This window comes from Cydia pomonella, chromosome 6, assembly GCF_033807575.1.
Source record: "Cydia pomonella isolate Wapato2018A chromosome 6, ilCydPomo1, whole genome shotgun sequence".
NCBI classification, from domain to species: Eukaryota; Metazoa; Arthropoda; class Insecta; order Lepidoptera; family Tortricidae; genus Cydia; species Cydia pomonella.
Genome location: NC_084708.1, coordinates 14,816,889 through 14,837,499, shown reverse-complemented (window position 1 = coordinate 14,837,499; position 20,611 = coordinate 14,816,889).

Here is a 20,611-nt window from a genome sequence, read left to right as displayed (position 1 = left end):
AACAAAGAAATTTATTTTCTTACTTTAGCTATTTGCTTTTATAATAAAAATAATTAAAAATAAATTCACGAAGTTTACCCAAAGGAATAATTTCCGAGTTATAGTAGAAAACTATTTTTAATAAAAAATCTAAATCGATAACATATCTTTTTTTTGTATTCAATTTAAAGAAGGCTTAATAAGCTTTTAATTGATACTAAAAACCTTGATAGCTCACCTATAAAATTGCAGAGTAAAACTGATTCAAATTCTGATAAGGAACTTTTGAATTGCTCCACCTGGCGTGTAACTATGTGCTATGTTCGTAATTTTTTTGTGGCTAATTTAGACACTGAAGTACAAAAATAAAGTAAAAAACCGTTTAAGACACTAATTACCTTGAAATAAAATACATAATTTATGTAATTATCACAATGATAGTGGCTTTATAACTTAAAATAACAAAAGAGTATTTACATACCTACTAAACTTTGGTGTTTTTAAAACGGCCGATCACCAACAACCGAACTAACTTATAACTACACTAACACGTATAATATATACACCATAACATACACTTTACAACAAATTAAGCACAATAAGCAAATAGTAACATTAACACATGAAATTATACTGATTACAAACGTAAATAAACAAACAAACTGACCTGCGCCATGTCAAAAACAAAGATGGCTACCTATTTAGGTCGGAGACACAACAGTCGCGCGGTGCAGATGTTCAAGAGGAATAGGGACTTTTAACACATTCACTGCCAGACAAAAAACGGCAAGCTACCCCAGGATCCGGGCAATATAGCAAAGAAATGTTAGTAAATAGAAATTATAAGTAAGTAGTAACAAACACCCCAAAACGCGTATGCAACGTCTAGTGTACCACATGCCTTACGATGTACAGAAATGCTTTAAGCAACCAGAGTTGCTGTGTTTGTACTTACAATTTTCCGTCACATGGTTTGTTCGCTAATCCTGGATAATACACAGTGATTTAATGCATTTTATTGTTTATTAATGTAATTTAATAATCGAACTATTTAATGACTATAGGTTGTTCAAGATATATTTGGTAATCATAGAAATCTAGGGCATTAAAATAGGAAACACGCCAAAAATCTACAGAGTTATTGGTTTGAAGTGAGATTTTATGGTCATCAATATTAAGTAGGTCTAAAATATAGTTTTAATCTAATAGACCAATAAACGCGGAGTAATTTAATATATAATACTAACAGAAATATGTAAATTTGAATACTTACGGCATTTTAAAACACGCAGCAACTTTTAACACACGCACTTTTCCGAACAACTTGCAAAGTGACATAGATAAAAAATACTGTGGTTATGTCTATGTGGTTGAAACATTTTTTAAATATTGACACGTTGGTATTCTGTGTTTTAATAATTGTTTACACCATATCTGTGCAGCCCTTCACAGATAAGAAATAAAAAACCGCATACACTCCGTTCGCAACTCGAGTTGCGACGATCATTTTAGAGGTGCGAAATGTTGAAACCTTAGTTGCTGGAATCATGTGAGTGGATAGACTACACATTCCATTTCCCTGCTCCTCGTTACACCCTCGCTAATTACCTAAACCACAATATAATTACTCTGCGATTTGGGTAGGCTGGACAAAATAATTTAAAGAGATTAATAATTCATTAATCATTGACAATTTTGCCTTATGGCTCCAGCTGTTCTGAAATTAAACATTTATTAATTCAATTAAGGTTAAGCTTTTATACGTTTTAAAAGTGTTCTGACAGGCTTTCGGGCTCGACATAGTATATAGATATCTCAAAATTTGAAGGCAGGTAAAATACGTGCAATATGTATTCGAATACACATATCTACAAACAGCAACTAAATAAACCACCAACAATTGAAATTTGCATTTATTAAGACTACGTTCATTTACTGCGACTATTATTTATGTTAAAAGACTCTAAGGCATATCTTCTTCCTCGCGTTGTCCCGGCATTTTGCCACGGCTCATGGGAGCCTGGGGTCCGCTTGACAACTAATCCCAAGATTTGGCGTAGGCACTAGTTTTTACGAAAGCGACTGCCATCTGACCTTCCAACCCAGAGGGGTAAACTAGGCCTTGTTGGGATTAGTCCGGTTTCCTCACGATGTTTTCCTTCACCGAAAAGCGACTGGTAAATATCAAATGATATTTCGTACGTAAGTTCCGAAAAACTCATTGGTACGAGCCAGGGTTTGAACCCGCGACCTCCGGATTGCAAGTCGCACGCTCTTACCGCTAGGCCACCAGCGCTTTCTCTAAGACTCTAAGGCATATAAAAATATTTAATTGTAACTCAATAATGTAAACAGGGGTAATATCCCTGCCTTAGTCCATATGATATTAAAAATATAACATTAGTTTTAAATAGGCTAAATATGTTATTGGTTTTCTAATAACAATAAACAGTTTTTAACTGTAAGCTGATACTCAGACAACATAATAAGAGCATTTTTCAGTATTAAATAATGAAGCATACTTATCTTGTGAAGTAAATTCAATAATGGAATAGCAGCCACGCCACAGAAGCACGGTTGTGTAGCTGTACATTATATTCATAGTGTTGTTTTAGGACTAAGTCAACAGGAGCACTGAACTCCAACAACATATTAATTGAAAATGACCAACTCTTGTTGCCATCTCACTTCCCTTAAAAATACAAAGGCCTAGAGATGTTAAACCGACGGAAACGATGTAGGTACCTAACAGTCCGAACATTCGCGTTTGCTCATGCAATTATTATACTGACTCTAAGTTTTTAATTTGAGGTAATCTTCTATTTATTTTATAAAACACGGTGTACATGAATCAATTTGTCTGTAGGTACGTATTAAACCGCTGCCTATAGCAATATCCGAATACTGCCGTTAAGAAAGTTAGCGGGTTAATCCGGCATGATGTCATTAGTAGTTGACATGGATTGTTTGCAGAAGCGTGAAATAGCTAATAGGTACGCCGTTGCTCAGCTGCCGTAAGCACGTTCAGTAAACTTTGTACTGCGCTAATCGAATCGACCCATAACTTGCGACGTCGTCTCGTAAATACGTAGGACCCACTTTATTATCTTTACCAGATTTAACAACGTTAGTTTATCCCCGGTCCCTCAACCCACATCGGTGCTTAACACCGTAACAAACGCGTAACACGCAATTAATATAGCATGCACTCGTCAACACTTTAAATTAAAAAGTAACTAAACTAACGTACTAAAAGTGCGACTGAAAACCTCTCGTGAATACCTCGACAAAGTGAAAAAGCGATGCATGCACTAGTGTGATATGACAGCTCGTTGCGTAGTGTTTTATGAAATTTTATGCCTTTGACTGGCCTCTGTCAGTTGCTGCTTTAATTGAATCGCACGTCAGTGCCGTGATATACGAGAGGCGCGGTTCACCGTCCGCGCCGAGCCGCCGGCCGTCGGCACGCCGTCCCGAACCGGACAATTAATACCATATAAACGATTTATACAGAGACGAATTTATATTCAATAAATTCGATGAATCGGACACCCAGCCGTCAGCTTTTTTAAATGAAGGACAACTTAATTACAATCAAGTCTTAATGTTTTACGATTCAATTCCGAAACGCCCTCAGGTAATGTGATTCAATTTATTTAATAATTACCTAAGTGAAATGATCGCCCGGCCCCGTAAGCATGTTTGCGACTCAGCGGAGTTTGAAGCCGGTGTTGTTTCCCCAAAGGATCCGAAGTTACCCTAAGCTGAAGCGAACTCGATCATCAACTTTAACGACCTGCAAAGTTTAGACATTAAACTCTACTTTTACTTAGTTATCAATATTTTGATTACGTACCTACCACCAGCAATGTTAGGAATTTAGGCTTGGTTGGATTTTAGATTACTAAATCAGAGCCATAACTTTAAAATAGGAATTTATTGGCGATAAATTTATCGGCTCATGTAACAAGTAATGAAGTTACTGTAACACGAAGTTGATTTTACCTTGTATAACTTTTACCGCAGTTGTTCATCGATGTTACTCAGCGTAGCGTATTTACTTTACGTGTTAGGTTTCTGAAAGTTTACTGAAACAATCTTTCCGATGCAATGTTCTAACTTCCTGAAACGTTTGCACTCTCATTTAACCGCACCTTCATAGATATAATAGACAATATAAACATAAAATTGTATCGCGTACAACGTGGTAAATGTGTCATTATCAAAACTTAGGAGTCTATTCTCCACGATCGAGCCGTAATAAGAAGCGAGGTCTATTCTACGTAACTTACTCGCTTTGATTGAAATCGAATGTTTTATTATTGCCGGAACCTACGCTCCTCCAAATACATACCTACATAGAGATAAAAATATATATATACTGGGTCTACCTAAGAGTTTTTTTTACGTAATTAAGTAAGTAACTTAAATAGGTTATGTAGCCGTTTCATTTGTAAGAGCATGTACTTAAGAAATAGTCACATTAAGACCTCGTTACCAGTTGCTTAAAATTAAACTGGATTCCAGTTTCTGACTGAATCTTTTGACGGAAACTTCAACGAATCTAGTAGAGTAGATTCGTAAACAAAAGTTAGTTTTCATACGCGGGACGCGAGATTTTATAAAATTAATATCTCATGGAGCTGCGGCAAGGTAAACGAAACTTCAAAACGAGAAGCAACTTCCTAGAGACATGGAACTAGAAAATTTAATATTCCATCGTGGCTTGTAGTTAGTAGTTACATACACGAAGCCAGTCGGACACGACTTGGTAAATATATTATGCAGTATGCATCGACCTGCCAACACTATGCATAGCATGCATATGGTTGAACCCGCCTTTGTTTCTGACTCTCCGTTTTTAGACCGAAAATTCTATTTGGTTATTTACCGAAATTATGTTAAGTTTCGCATTACGCTGTTAATGGATCTTTTATCTTTCATGCATACTACTGCCGATTCTTCGCACTAAATATAGATAAAAGACATGAAAAATAGATGAAATTTAAATTTTGATGGTAATCTTTTTGCTAAAAATACTTTTCCATACGCAGTCATGTTGTCACTTACTCGTCAAGATGCTTAGTAGCGAGTCGGAACTCAATGATGATACGTTATTTTATTTCAGAGTCCGTAACATGTATCGTCATTAATTTATGCTAGTTATACTAATACAAATTCATTCGCATTCGGTTCAAAAGTTCCCATCACACTACACACTGTGTTTCCACACTGTATATTATATAGTCAACGAAATCCTTTTCACCACATACGAGTTAATACGGCCACATTTAGTGACCGTCAGCAGATTAGATGTTGATAATATCATAACGTTGCACTTTAATCGAAGATAGGTTGTTATATTAAAGCCTCATATGTAAACCGGGTCTTTCACAAATTTTGTCATGGTCGCGGATAACTGATGCCCCAGCAAAATGTCCAAAACAAAGATTTGTGTCGGCCCGACGAAAAATCAATGAAAAATTTGTCAATAGTCCGACACGCAATACTCACTACATCAGCGCAAACATCCGAAGATAGATCTTTGACTTTAACTTCTGGATCACAAAGTGAAATCATTGTCGAAATGCCGGAAATAAAGGTACCAAAATGAATCACGATAGACCCCGTTTAAATGTTTATTACTTATACTTTCAAAACGTGAAAGTTTTAAATTTAATGTTTAATTTATATACCTAGGTAATTATACTCAATTTCCACTCAGTCAAAAAAACATCTTTTTACAAAGCCTACCAAAATAAATTAGCGATAGACCCGATTTCAATTAAATATGCTTTAATATGTGTTCACTCCAATCAATGTTATGTGGTTTGCAATGTTAGGTAGTTATGGTAAATTTCCGCTCTGTCAATATCTATTTTTGTCGTTTATTATCATGGCCTTTATATTATTCTGAAACAAATGAAGAATATATTTTTCACCACATCATTTGGTAAAGGCCCTCTTGATTGTTCATAAACTGATGAAAACTTGCATTTTATCCACATGTGTGACAAAGTACCTAATCAAATCCAAATTTTGAGTTGCTTCCTTATGTTGGCTGAAAGAATTTACTTTTAAATGATAATTTTTAATGATAAATATACTTAAAACTATTCATTTTGAATTGATTTGGTTTAATTTTATTTGATATTTCACATTTAGTATTTTCCTTGCGTTGGTGTGGTGTGTGTTTCACTTATTGTTGTTTTGTTTCACTCGGTAGCAAAATTTGTTTAACCCTCCTTGACTGCCTCGCAACGCTCAAGATTCCACTTTTGGAACCACTCGACCCGCTCGTGGTTCAATTTTGGAATCTTTCGCTTGCTGGGGTATCAATATGGGGCACGAGAGATTAAACAACAACTTTGCGCCCTTGTAGAACAAATAACTATTTCCAAAGCCTGGGCTCTTGATCAACAGCCGTGGTCATTTCCGTGATCGGCTGCGGACGGTCGCCCCGCCCCGCGACTAATAGTCGCCCACTTGTTTATTTATTTACGCACGTACATTAAAATATGTGCCTGGGATTAACCGTAAAAAGGCGCTTTTAAGTTTCATGAATAATATCGTAATTCCAGAATAGAACCCGCTTGGTATTAATAGAGCAGAGCAGACATTTAAAAAATATTTAAAAATACAATTTAATTAAAAAAACAAAATACAACGCGTAAATAACACAAATATAAAATTAGATACCCAAATTGATTTATTTTTATCTGGAATTCAAAAATGTGAAATCTATCTCCTTATTAGTAGTTTTTAGGGTTAGGTATATTATTTAGAAAGTTTAGTGTAGGTAAGTAAAAACGACAAAAATATTTCTAATAATATCCTATATATTTATTTATTTAATTTAAAGTAACATCTCTTTGAGTTAATTTGATCATTAAATTTTACCTTGTAACATGACAATCAATGTGAAAGTCGCTAGCGACCTCATACTATTGTCACTGTGGCAAGGTACGAAATGGTACTGAAATTAAATTCCTTGACCAAGTCAACGAGTTAAAATATTGACAAAAAAAAGACACTTGCCTTTCACAGTTGATTCGATTATCTCCAGATTCCTTAGCGTCAGCGGCACAGGTTCGACAACTAAATCCAGCCACGGTTTTCTATTGCCGCGCTTCTTCTCCAGTAGGAATATGGCGTAGGTTCGAATGCGCAGCGGCGGACACTCGAATCGGCGGGAACTCTCCACTAAAACTGTAGCCCCGCTGAAACGCAGCGCGCTTTCCGCGCCAAACCTAACCGTCACACCAACGTCGTTCATATCACCTTTTAACACTCTCCGAATCGTCACTTTATAGGTCCGCGTATCGTTATAACCAATTTTCACATCGTACACTTTTCCGGTAAATATATATTTCGACGTCAAAGTAATCCGTTTCATAAATACTCTATTGTAAACAATGTTGTTACAGCTGAACGGAACGGATCGCTGTTGCCCGTAAAGCACTCTTGCGACCGATAATTGCGCGTCCATCATATTGGCATTCGCAAATATGAGCGTCAACAATACAAACACTGCGACGGCCCGCATCTCGGGTAAATAAACAAGTACGGAAGTTTCAGTAGGTCAGAACATTTTTGTATAAGTGCGCTACCAAAAAAGATCAAGGGTTTAGTGGTAGCGTGCGCTCGAGCGCAACTCGTGCCGAAGGCTGCGCCGCGCCCGCGGTTTGCACCCACTCACTCCAGATCGTTCACTTACCCCACATATTTCCATACTGATTGGTCTCGCGTAAATAACACCACGCACCTTGTAATAGGACACCCGGCAATTGGATGCGACGTTTATCACCGACACCATCTTGATTTGTCGCGGAACCGACTAACGCTTCCTTTCCACGTCTATAGAACGTCCATTTGTTACCCAAATGTCTCTATAAACGCAATATAGTACAAAAGATATCAATAAACAACCTAGACTATATATCTTATAGCCGCCGCGTAGCTCGTAACGAGGTTTCTCTTCGCCGTTGATATGAAACAACAAAACAAGTTATAGGCAGTCTTCTAAAGTGGAAACCTTAACGACCTATAAATACCCCAGCACAGCATATAGGTATGCTCGGGGAATTCCGGGATTCGTAATTAGCCAAGCATTTTTTAAGGTGACGGTCAGGTGGCAATTGCAGCTGCATTACTGTTGCGACATTACTTCATCAGTTACATTAATGTCGCCGCTGTATTTGTCACTTTCCTTGTGAGTTGGGTGTCGCTATTATAAGTCATTCATAATCTCAGAATAGCGACACCCAACTCATTATTTATTTCATTAAATCCGTGACTTTTTTTATCAAGGAAATTGACGGCTATAGCGCCCGCGTCAAAGCCACTCATAATGGCTCATAGCCCGGTTTTCAGGGCCGGATTTCCGCCCTCACCCATAAGGCCCGGGCCTAGGGGCCCAGGCAACCTAGCAATAGTTTTGAATGGAGAAGGGGCCCCCACAATTTCTTAGTGTCATGCTTAGTTAGTTTGTAGTGTTTAGTTTTAAAATATATTGTTATTATATGTACCTATGTTCGGTTTAGTTTTATTTATGGGCCACTAGTTGCCTGAAATAAAGATTTTCATTTCATTTAGGGGCCCTAGGTCCCTAAATCCGGGCCTGTCGGGCTTTCGGGAGCAAAAACGTACCAGTGCTAGTCTGCTGAAGATTAATTAAATATGGACTCTAGTGTTATCGATATCGATAGCAAAGAATTACTAAATCATAATAACAAATATGACTCATCCTTCAAGTGTGGGTTTATTATCTATTTGCTAACCTTTATAACTTATTCTAATTGCAACTGTAAAAATCTGTGCTCTGTTAAGTTTCACAGTACGAACGGCAAATCAGCTCAGAATTATTTTAACAGAAACTTACACGTATTCAAAGGTAGGACGACTTAGCGCAATTTCAAAATTTCACGTTTATCGTCACATTTCACTCAGGCTTTAAATCATAATCATGATTGCAGATTCCGCCCACGGTGCTCGTGCGTAATGTGCGTGTACCCCCAGCGAGCGTAAAGATGATTGAATGTGCTTGATTATAAGTGTGTACCTTGTGGTGTATGCAGAGGAAATGGGTAACACGTCAACAATTAGAGATTGACATAGTAAAGAAGGGCTTCTAGAAATTAGTCACACATTTCCCTTAAAGTACGGCTCATTTAGAAGACGCTTAAAGAAATGACAATTCTCACAAGTAAAATTTTCAAAATGCTTACAAATTACCCAAATCCGATACATTATAACAATCAGGGCTGATACAGTGATTATTATTATGAATTACGAAGAAGTATTTATATCATACCCCGTCCGTTTTTTTAGCATTAGAAAGAAGGTAAGCAATTCTGACGTGTCTTTTTATTGAAAAACACTTTTGAAAAATAAGTTACGGAAATATGAAACAATTATAAACCACATATGATCTTTTACATTATTTTTCTTTCATGAGTGGTGGTTACTGATTTTTAAAAAACATTTTTCAATAAAAAGAAATGTCGAGATTATTTACCTTTTTTCTAATGCTAAAAAACGAACTATAACCACTCATCATTATCATCGTCATCATAATATATCAGCCTTTTATCGCTCACTACTGAGCAACAGGCCTCTCTTCCAGTACGCCACTTATCTCGTTCCTGAGCCAGAAGAGACCCGCAATAACCACTACCCATGACTTTGTCAGCTGCGTTATTGAGAATAAGTAACAAGTGTTCCAACAACTAATCATAGGATCCTTCCTATAAATTCCTATTCCTTCCAGGGAAAGGAAATAATAAAAATTATGATATCGCAAACGACATCAGGATTCAATTAATTGTCTTGTAAACAGTAAAAGCAGGGGTGCTTTTACTGTTTACATCTTTTTTGCGATTACACAAATATTTCCGAGGAAATACAATTTGTAACAGTCAATTACAGAAGATTTGCTAAACGTAAATAGGCATGAACTGTGAAATGCGCTTATGCTTACAAGTCGTTTTACTAAATCAGAATTAGGATTATGTAGAACCATTGGAGACCGCATTTTTCACATATATATATTCTATGGGCACATTCTTGGACCGAGGGCAGGCTATAAATTAGGACTATCTGTTACCGCGCCCAGTCAGAACGACACCTGAGACTGGGATCCGGTACTGATCTTGTGCAATTTCACAAGGATTTTACTATAATGTTATTGATCGCCAACGCGCAACGCAACATAGCCTTCGTCGGTCGGGTATCATACGAGATATTGAGCTATGAATTTCATTTCCAAAAATAAGAATTTTATTTTCATTTTAGCGCTGACACATCAACCAGAGTGTATGTACAACGTCAACGTAAGCGTCAAATAATTAAAATTCATGGGTACAAAGGCGTCCTAGTGGAGTTGCAATTAATATGAAAATCTCTGGACAATATTTATGACACTGACACAGGCAAAATTATAGCTGAGTTTAATATTTACTGACGGCCATATTTTACAGGCGAGGGGATTACGTGCGAAATATAAACGTAAGCTGCGTTATCCAAATTTAATGGTCGCTATTTGACACTTGATCATTTGCCGCGCCGCGCCATACGACTCATTCCAACGAGGCGTCGTAACAACCTCAGTTTATTATTGCTGATCGACGCTCCGTATTCACCGGCAGATTTAGCTACCATTCGATAAAATCTTGGTGGTTAACGTTGCTGAAAATAAATAACAAAACCGGGTACATAAATATCGAATGGCACGGTCGATTGGCGCACACATAGAAAGCGCGGTTTAGCTAAAATTTGTCAGTACACCGGGACAATTGGACTGAAATAAATCCGGAATCCATACTACATTCCGTCAGTGCATCCCAAACGAGCTCGCAGATCATAGTGGTGCGTCTACAATACGAACAGCCTACAGCAGGATAATTTCCGACATGTTTGCAGCGATTAGTTTCGCAACTGCCACCCGACCGCGCAGTGAAATATGACCGCACCTACGTTTACGTTTTCAAATAATCCTATGTGCTTGCGAATTATAACCCGTGAATACATAAAAGGCGCGGCGAGCTGTAATTCCGAGAGCGAAGAGCCGTAAATAATTGTCGTGGCTTTAGCGTTAATTCCCTACGAAGAGTGAATCTATGAGATCACTTACGAGCTTTATTATGGAAATTGTAGACGTTTATTTGCTAGGTACATAATTTTGCTCTTAGATCTACCCACTCAGAATGAATTCTAAGTAATTTGATGATTTTATTGTTTATTGAAGATATCAACCATTCATGTTTGCAACACGGTTTATTATTGTTTCCAACTGCCACAGTTTCTTTTGTTTTCTCTAATCTCAGTATTTTCATCACGAATACCTTCAGGTTTCGTTGACTAGAATCTAGATAGACGGAGAGCTAGACCCGGAAAATGGTCAACGATTTCAATAGCAATTTTCGGGGCCGGCTAATAGTGCCAGAATAATGAGAGAATAATTTGTAAATATCACTGTCATAAAAATAGCGCCATATTATTATTTAGCAACATAGCGCCATATTTGTTCCTAAGTCATGAGTGTTCTCTTTGTATATATGCATTTGTATATTATAGGTATATATATAAATGTCTAAGTATCCAAAACTAAAGAGAATTTGAAATAGAGGAAAATTGTCAATATAAACTTTGTAGCCACAGTACTGTCATCTTTCGACACATGATTTGACGACCGGTTTGGCCTAGTGGGTAGTGAGCCTGCCTACGAAGCTGATGGTCCCGGCATGTATTTGTGTGATGAGCATGGATATTTGTTCCTGAGTCATGGGTGTTTTCTATGTATTTAAGTATTTATAGATATTTATATATATCGTTGTCTAAGTACCCTCAACACAAGCCTTATTGAGCTTACTGTGGGACTTAGTCAATTTGTGTAATAATGTCCTATAATATTTATTTATTATTTAAAACTTTTAGAACGAAATTTGACTTTAATCCCTATTCTTTCACTGATATGTGTTCAATTTGTTAAATATCAAAAAGTAGCGCAATCCACTAGAGCATAGGCCAAAGGTATGGCGCCTGGCGCCATCGCACGAAAAGATGCAGTGTCGATTTGTGTAATTATGTCCTATAATATATATATATATACCATTATTTAGGTGTTACCAAGAATCACATTAAGAAATGAATACTAACATCTAATTTCTATGAAACTGCTTCCTAATTCCTCATTACAGATGAAAACGGACTGAGGCAAGCATAAACTCTGACATAAGCAAACTACATACCTGCACACAACAACCACACCTGCGAGATGGGAACTGCACCGGTATTCCTATCACTTGTCGAGAATATGACTTAGACGGCTAGCATTTTATGTTAGACTTCGAGATGGTTAGTTCCCGATTCGCCGGATTCTTGTTACGTCGGAAAAATGCAATAAAATCTGTTCGGTAAAGAAAGCGTGTGGTTATATTTTAATATTTTATTGTTGTTGCATAATAGGACATAACTGCAGCTACCTAGAAATCGGTACGATTCATATTTTCAAGGAAACAGCGCAATTTTATTAAAAACAAACCTACAAGAAACCTACGATATTCCCATCGTTTTGTTTCATTTTCTGTAACTGAAAAAATCAGGCGAAACAAGAATCCGGCGAATATAATCTTTGAGATCCTTAATCTGCGGCGGTAAGTGAGTTGGTTTGGTTTGAGCGGAATCAGATGATTGAAACGGCAAAAACAAAGAATCGTTTCATTCTAATGAGGTAAGATAAGAAGAATTTATTAGCACAAAAAGAACATAAATCATCATACACAAATGAATATATAAATGAACAGAAAATTGTGCTAAAAGGTCTTCACTCAGCTTGATGCCACGAAGTGAGTCCTACCCTACCTAGGACACACTACGTGATGCTGATTTTTAATGAAGCCTGGTAAAACTAAAATTAAAACTAGAACTAAAACTTCGCAACAAAATAAGTTGCAATTCATATTGTTATTGGCTCTTAGCACATTGGACCGATGGCGGATTTGCTCCAAAGCCCAGTATTAGTGCTGAGAAAGGGGTGGCTAGTAGGTACTTACTACAGAGTCTGGGGCTTAGGGCGGCCAATACTGCAAATCCGCCACTGCATGAGACACAATAACAACAAAAAATAGTGAAGCCACCCACTGCCCACCGTTGAAGGAATCGTAAAAAATCGATCTAATACACACATAGTTGAAAGATCCAACGAGGAAAATTTCTTCCAGAGCGGACCCCGACCTTCCTTTAGGACGCAACAAGGAAAGCGCTGATGAGGAGCTAGGTATGTGTAGGCACCCTATGGGTTCACATAGACTGGCTCATCCACGGGAAAACGCTCGAAGTAGTGAGAATAAACGCCGTGCGCCGACTGTCTCCGCCGAGTGTCACGGCGGTAATTAAACATTCCGCCCTCTTGATATTAACCCGTTTGAAAATTCTAACAATGTCGCCGACTAGGCGCTTCCTATGAAAATATTCCGCAATAAACACCGCGATATAATATTATGCACGCACCGAGGTATTTCAAACGCTTTCATGTTTAAACGCTAAATTCCATTTACTTGTAATTGGTACATAGTATGGCTGTAATGCTAATTTGATTTTATGCGATTATGTTAAACGTGTATCGGTGGGGAATCCTGCTGGAAAAAACCGGTATAGGTATATTAAATTATGTCGGTGGATTCTAGTATAGTACTTGCAAAACTCTCATAATATACTTTTGTTATGTTTACGATCTTCTGCCACAATCGTTGTTAAGTCTCGTTAGAGAATGGACAATCGTTTAACAAGTAAATTCTTCTTAGTTATATATCAAAGGAAATCAACGGTAGGATTGCGCTTACAGTGTATTCTTTTGGAAATTCACTGAACTGAACTATTATGTTACATACCTACTATATAGTTTCAAGGCGCTGAAACATGTCGCTGTAAAATATATCCCATCAAAAACATTTTCATGTAAAATATAGCCAAGACGAGACCATAAGGCTTGCACTGTCAAAAAGTTATCAGATCTCAAGAGATCAACAAGTAGAGCCAAGCTTTTAAGCCCTAACTTCACAAACTCTACACCTTTTTTCACCTTTACGGGGTGATTTTAGGATTGAAAACTATTCTATATAAGGATAGTTGTCCCCATAACTACATGCCAAATTTCAACTAAACTGGTTCAGCGGTTATTGATTCCCCATACAAAATTCCACCCCCCTTTTCACCCCCTTAGGAGCAAAAAATCTCCAGTTTTTTAATTTTTTTGTTGTATGTGTACGGTCACGTCTGAAAATATCTATACGGCCATAGTGCCAAAAATATGTATACACTACCCTAATATATGGGCCATAAAGTCGTGTATATAGGCATAAATCATCATACACATATTTTTCCTACATATATTTTTCGCACTTCGATCGTGTCAATGTTTTCAGACGTGACTGTACTAATACTATCCTACATACCAAATTTCAGCTTCCCAGGACATCAGGAAGTACCCTCAAGGTTTTGATAATCATCAGTGAGTGAGTGAGTGAGTGAGTGTGACGAAAAAGGTTTTTTTTGGATTAGAATAAAACCTAAAGTATGAGAGTTATGCAATTGAAATTTTGTATGCTTAATAAGTTCACGATTAACATTATATTCCGAGAATTGTGTTTAGCTGGTATAATCCAAACCCAAGTTATGAGGGTTCAAAAAAACGACGAAGCGCTTCGAGAAAAGGTAGGTAGTGCTCTTGCGCTTTGCTTTGCTCGTCTTGGCGGGGGCACTTCCGTGACCCCAGATATCTATTTTTCTAAAGAAGTTTTCTTTTTCTGTGAAAGTAATACCTACGCATTTCTATTGTTTCTCATCATACGGTAATAGGTACAAGTCGTATAATGCCTAATGTCTGCAATATACTGACATTAATATACCTATGCTAATAATTAGGATTCAAATTTAATGAAAGTAGGTACCAACTGCAAGGCTAGGAAACCCCAACCTCAAAACCAGCTATAGCTATACGAATATCATAAGTATTGCGCTTTTTTTGGGTAGCTCCGATAATGATTACTATAAGTAGTTATACTATATTTCCAAAAACGTCCCATAACGCCAGAGATAATGTTTGTTTCACAGTGTGATGGCAGTAATATAGGATTTCCAACAATACCACAACAACTGTTTTAAAGCTATGTGCAGATAAGCCCATAATCGCGACACTGCGCCTAGCAGTAACACCTCTTATAAACTTTCCTTTGTTACACCCGACCGTTTCTGTAATTCGACCCATGACACCGACCCTTTACCTTCTACACGCCCGAGATACGCCTACTTATTGTTTCCCAGCTCGTTTGATAACTAGTTTACAAGCACGCACAAATAAATACTTTGTTGTTAATCTAGATAACCCGATGGACAAAGTTAATACGTGTAAGCAGGTAAGCCAATTCAAACTGCCAATTGACGAAGTGATCTATCAGTTGCGGGAACCTATTTAGGGATGAGACAAAGTGTGGGTATCTAATCCAACTATTCTACTGTAAGGTCTAACACCCACCACTCTCGAAACTATAACACTTCAGACGATAATGTTGTAAGTGTAAGACATGTTAGCTACTTACATAACGACATTTGATATTTAGGGACAGTTGCACCAAACCATCAGTAACATAAATGTACTTCGTCGATGCCAACGGCCCTTACTCTTATTTACAAAGCGCGCGGTTGTTTTAATGCGGTAAACGCTACGTTGTACGCGATGCGTTTGTCGCACATCATTATACATCAGAGGGCCTACCGCGAACACCGAAGTTCACAAATTGCGGGCATCTTTATCTTTTACTTCAATTGAGGCGTAATTGGTAGGCCGTCAGATGATTTACCTAATTACGAGACAGACAGTTTTGGGTGATGAACGCAGTGCGAGACGCAATGCGTCAAACGCACATAAAAAAATAATATATCTGCATAGTAAGTGTATGTGTAAGGCCTGAGTGGACGCTCGAGTTGGGCGTGCAGCGGGGCGGGGCGTGCGGCGTGCATTTTAAACAAATGCAAACGTATAAGCGCGGCCTTAGTGCACGTGATCAAATCACTTGTGAGTCCGACGCCACGCTGTACGCCCCGCCGAACGCTCCGCTTCAACCGTCCACTCAGGCCTTACGAGTATCCTATCCTTGTTTATTGCTTGAAACGCGTCCGTTCAACGCAAACGATTATCGCTTGCGCATGACATTAAAATCCATGTTGGTTTGTACATCTATTTGTAATTTGACGTTGTGCAGTGCACTGTGCATGTCATTATTGATGATGATTTGATTAATAATATAATAATTAATTAAATAATTTTTAAAGATTGTAAAGATAAACATGGTCAAGGCTGCCATTTTGTTTTGTTCACACACGTTCACCTGCTTGGAGGCCACTATTACCGCTGCGGTAATCGTATTTTTTTGACAAACGCAGCGTTGTACGTATAAAACAGTTGCCCTATTTAGTTTCAACGTAGGAAAAGTGCAATGCGCGTGCCGCGGCCTTTAACGTACGCGTTTGTCGCAAAACATAATGCCGTGTTTTCGGGAAGCAGTTACGCCGCGGCAAGTAATTCCATTCATCGCATCGCGTGCGTGAATACCTGCGCCTGAGCTAAGGCGCCATTCTTTTAGTACGTAAGACCAGTTTTCCCAGTTGTAATTTGACCAAAGAAAATACTATCGGCATTAAGAAATAATATATAGATTTTACATTCAATAATTTTATTTACATTGATCTAGGCAATTTTATTGAGCCTAAAACCTGAGGTTGCGTCGTCTTGTCACAAATTTACTAAGCCACCTTCAGATCTTTTATCATATGTATGTATGTTTGTATGTATGTCACTTTATTGGACATAAACAGGTTAACAAAAAAAATGTTATGTACCTACAAAGGCAAATTTATACCAGCTCACTTATCATATCAGCTCGACAGTAGCGTAACATTGCATGATCAACACCATACAATATGATATTACATTAAGACAACCGCAAATTGAAACGAGGCGCTCAGGTTTTAATGCTATGAAATGATTTTAATTTTTTCGTTAAAACAAAAGTGCGTCCTAAATAATTTCATATTGAAAACTAAAAGTTATATTATTTTAGAAAATTAAATTCATTTGGATCTATTTATAGCAATTACCCTTAGAATATGTGGTCGCATCAAAAATACACGCAGTATATAACTATTAACAGTTGAGATGAACGTAAATAAATCTGTAAAATTGTTACAGCAAAGGTATAAAGTCTACACACATTGCAAGTTAATGAATTTAAAACAATGCAAAAGTGCAATGAAAAAGTTGTAGCTTTGGCACACTTGTTAGTTTCTACCTCGTTCAAAAACCAAACCAATATTACCATTCCACTTTATCTAGGTACTGTCGGTAGTGCGATGATTTCGATGTGCTGAGTATTACAATTGCAAATAACAATGACATAGTTGCCTAGAACTTGCGCCCATACAGGATATAAGTTCGCCGTCAACACAATAGGCGTGCTCCAGCACCGATTCAACTCGAAATCGAATTCCTAACACAGGAAATCTAACACTAAACATACCTAACGTCCCACATAAGATCCGTAACCTCGCATGTACCCTCATATTTCACTCATTCAGTCTTATTTCGTCATTGAAATTCGGAGCTCGCAGACGGGATCGTAAAGCTAGTCCATTTCAGGAGCATTGGTTCGGCTCAGCGAACAAATCCGCCTATTATTTACTGTTTATGTGCATCCGGAAGCGACGAGATTGCGACGCAGAAAATTAAGACTGATAAAGCGAGGACTACTGTTTAAAATTGATATTACAATTTCCGTTTCGGTCGGAGCGTAAACATTCGAGAGTTGACGTTGTAGTTAACTTTTATAGTGGAATAGGGATGGGACAAATGTACCAACAACAAGTAGCCTATGTATAGTAGGTATGTATGCGCGACCTAGTTATGGCAATACGATCGTATATTTACACACTTACAAATTCTCGAGTGAATGCAGCGAACCGAAGGATGCAACCAGAAGGTCTCCAACAAGGGGGAACTTGGACGAGGGCAGCACACGAGATTCGATTTAAGTTTAAATGACGGCTGGTAAGTCTCCAAATGAGGTATACTTAGCTAAGCTGGAAAACCGAAATGCATAAGTAAATAACTAGCTATATTAAATTTATATTTCAAATTAAATGGTTGCTTACCTTAATGTAGCACCGGCTGGAGGAATATTTTTTTCTTTAACAATAATACAATTTTTATTTTTATTTTGTCAATTAAGTAAAGGGGACGCATTCTGTGATATTTTTTATTTATCGACCTATAACGGTTCATAAGATACAGGCGATACAGCCGCGTTAACAGAGAGGTTTAGTAATAGGTTCTATTTGGCAACATCTGGTATGTAGGTACTAGAATCGGTACGCAACCCTAAAAAACACCAAAGGAAATACGAGCAAGTTCTCAAACTACCAAGTTAACACCAAGCTCTTTATTAGCCCACTTGTGCTACCGCCAATTTTCGCTCGATTTGAAATTCAAAATCTCGTACCCTAATTTTCATCTCATTTCGTTTAGAAAAAGTCTCCGGTAACGACGAGCGTTCACAGCGACGCAGGGGAACGTGAATGGTGGCTTTTAGCGATATTACTGCGTGGCAGGCGATTAGGCAAACGACTGTTATGACGAAATTAATGCCTCACGCCTAAGTGAGTGCTCATGCTCATGTGGCTACAGGGTGAGCCGCCATCTGGTCTTATAGTAGCTGACAAACGGCAGTTTCTTGTTAGCTGACAAAGCCGACTTTGTTATAGGCATAGTCTCTTCCGATTAGATTTCCATTTAGAAGTCCTATTAGTTTGGAACAATACCTCTTATAACTCCGGTTTGTATTTCGACAGGATACTTACAAATATTTTGTTTTAAAACTCATAATTTTCTTAGGTACTCGTACTTCCCAATATTGCGACTAGTAGTTCTTGTCGTTCGTGTACATAATAGTACGGTCGTCCACGATTATGGAAGGTAGAGGCAAGGAACAGAATCTCCATATACCAAAAAGTGTCCGACAAAAAACCATAAATAGGTAGAATACTTGAGAAAAAAATCTAATCATAGACAGCGCAATTCACTCCGTCAATGATGCCTAGGTTCTTAGCTCTAGCGCTACTCTGAAGAGATTTGGAACTATTATTTATAGCTGACAGCTGGACACTTTTGCAACAGTTCTGCCTATGGAGATTCTGTTCCTTGCCTCTACCTTCCATATCCATGGTGACGCGCAGATTTGTCAAATCTAACCACAGGACATAACATGACAATACGAGTTAAGGCACGCGTCTTCGCAAAAGACACGATCTATCCCAAAAAACATAGATATCGATTACTAATAAAGATGGGGAACATACAAGTTCCCTAATTTTTCTATATATTTTTTAAGACAGTTTTTATTATCTACGTTTTAAATGGAGAAGACTTTTAATAGGTGTTACGAGTTACAAGATGTTTAAAGTGCAAGACCGGAAAGTATCTGCGACCGAAGCTACAATTACCAACGTTTAAATTAATATGGCTGCTCATAACGACGAAGCGAAGTTGTTATGATCATTTCATTATTGATAAGGAAAAACGCTGAAAAAATAAACTTTTTACGACTTGCTTTCAGTTGTTCGTCTAACGGAATAATGGCTTTAAATTTGAAGTCCTTGGCTTTTATGAAGTAGACGGCGATAAGAGGGATTATAAAGGAAAGAGGGGCCGAAATGTAGATAAGAAAATAATGGTGCTCCGACGACGATGAAAACCGAGCGAAACGACTAGAAATTTATCTACTTCTATTATAACGTATCAACACTGCGTAAATTATAAGTTGACTTTTAAAATGTAATAAATGTTCAAATGACCACCACGAATTGTAAAACTGTACCTAAACTACCTACCTTGCTGTAGACAGAATAAAAGCTCGTCAAAATAGAATGATCTACTTAGACTTAGGAATAGATAGAGGTTAATAGTATAATAATACACGTTTCATGTAGTTTCAAACAACAATTTTGGCACTTCCGAAAACTATCAATATCAAATACTAAGTCTGTTTGGCATGGCAGCAAATTTATGGTAGGTACCTTCTAATCTAGTGTATAGTTGAAAAGAAAACCGGCTAGCTGCGAATTGGACTCACGCCTCAAGAGTTCCGTACCACACAGTTTTTAGAAATAACTTTTTTTTTTTCATAAAACGACTCATACTTGACCTTCGTATAGGAGTGTAGGGTATAGGGCAGCGGTTCCTAACCCGGGGGTAATTACCCCCGTAGGGGTAAAATTGGTATTTTACAGGGGTAACAAGCTCAATTAAATATAACAGAAATTCGGCCTGTAAGAAAAAATATTGATATATACACCGTGTTTTTTTTATTTGCGTTAATTTCGAGGGTGCATTCCTGAGCTTAAATTAAGTAACTTTCTCAAAGACACCGATATTCTAATTAACTCCATTTCGGAGATAATCAATCATTAATTTTTATCTTATAAGGCCCTTACGAGCGTGTACACTTGCCTTAGGGCCTGTTTACTTATTGATTAGTGTTTAGTGCGAGTTCATACATTTGCTACTAAACGTAAGTACTATCTC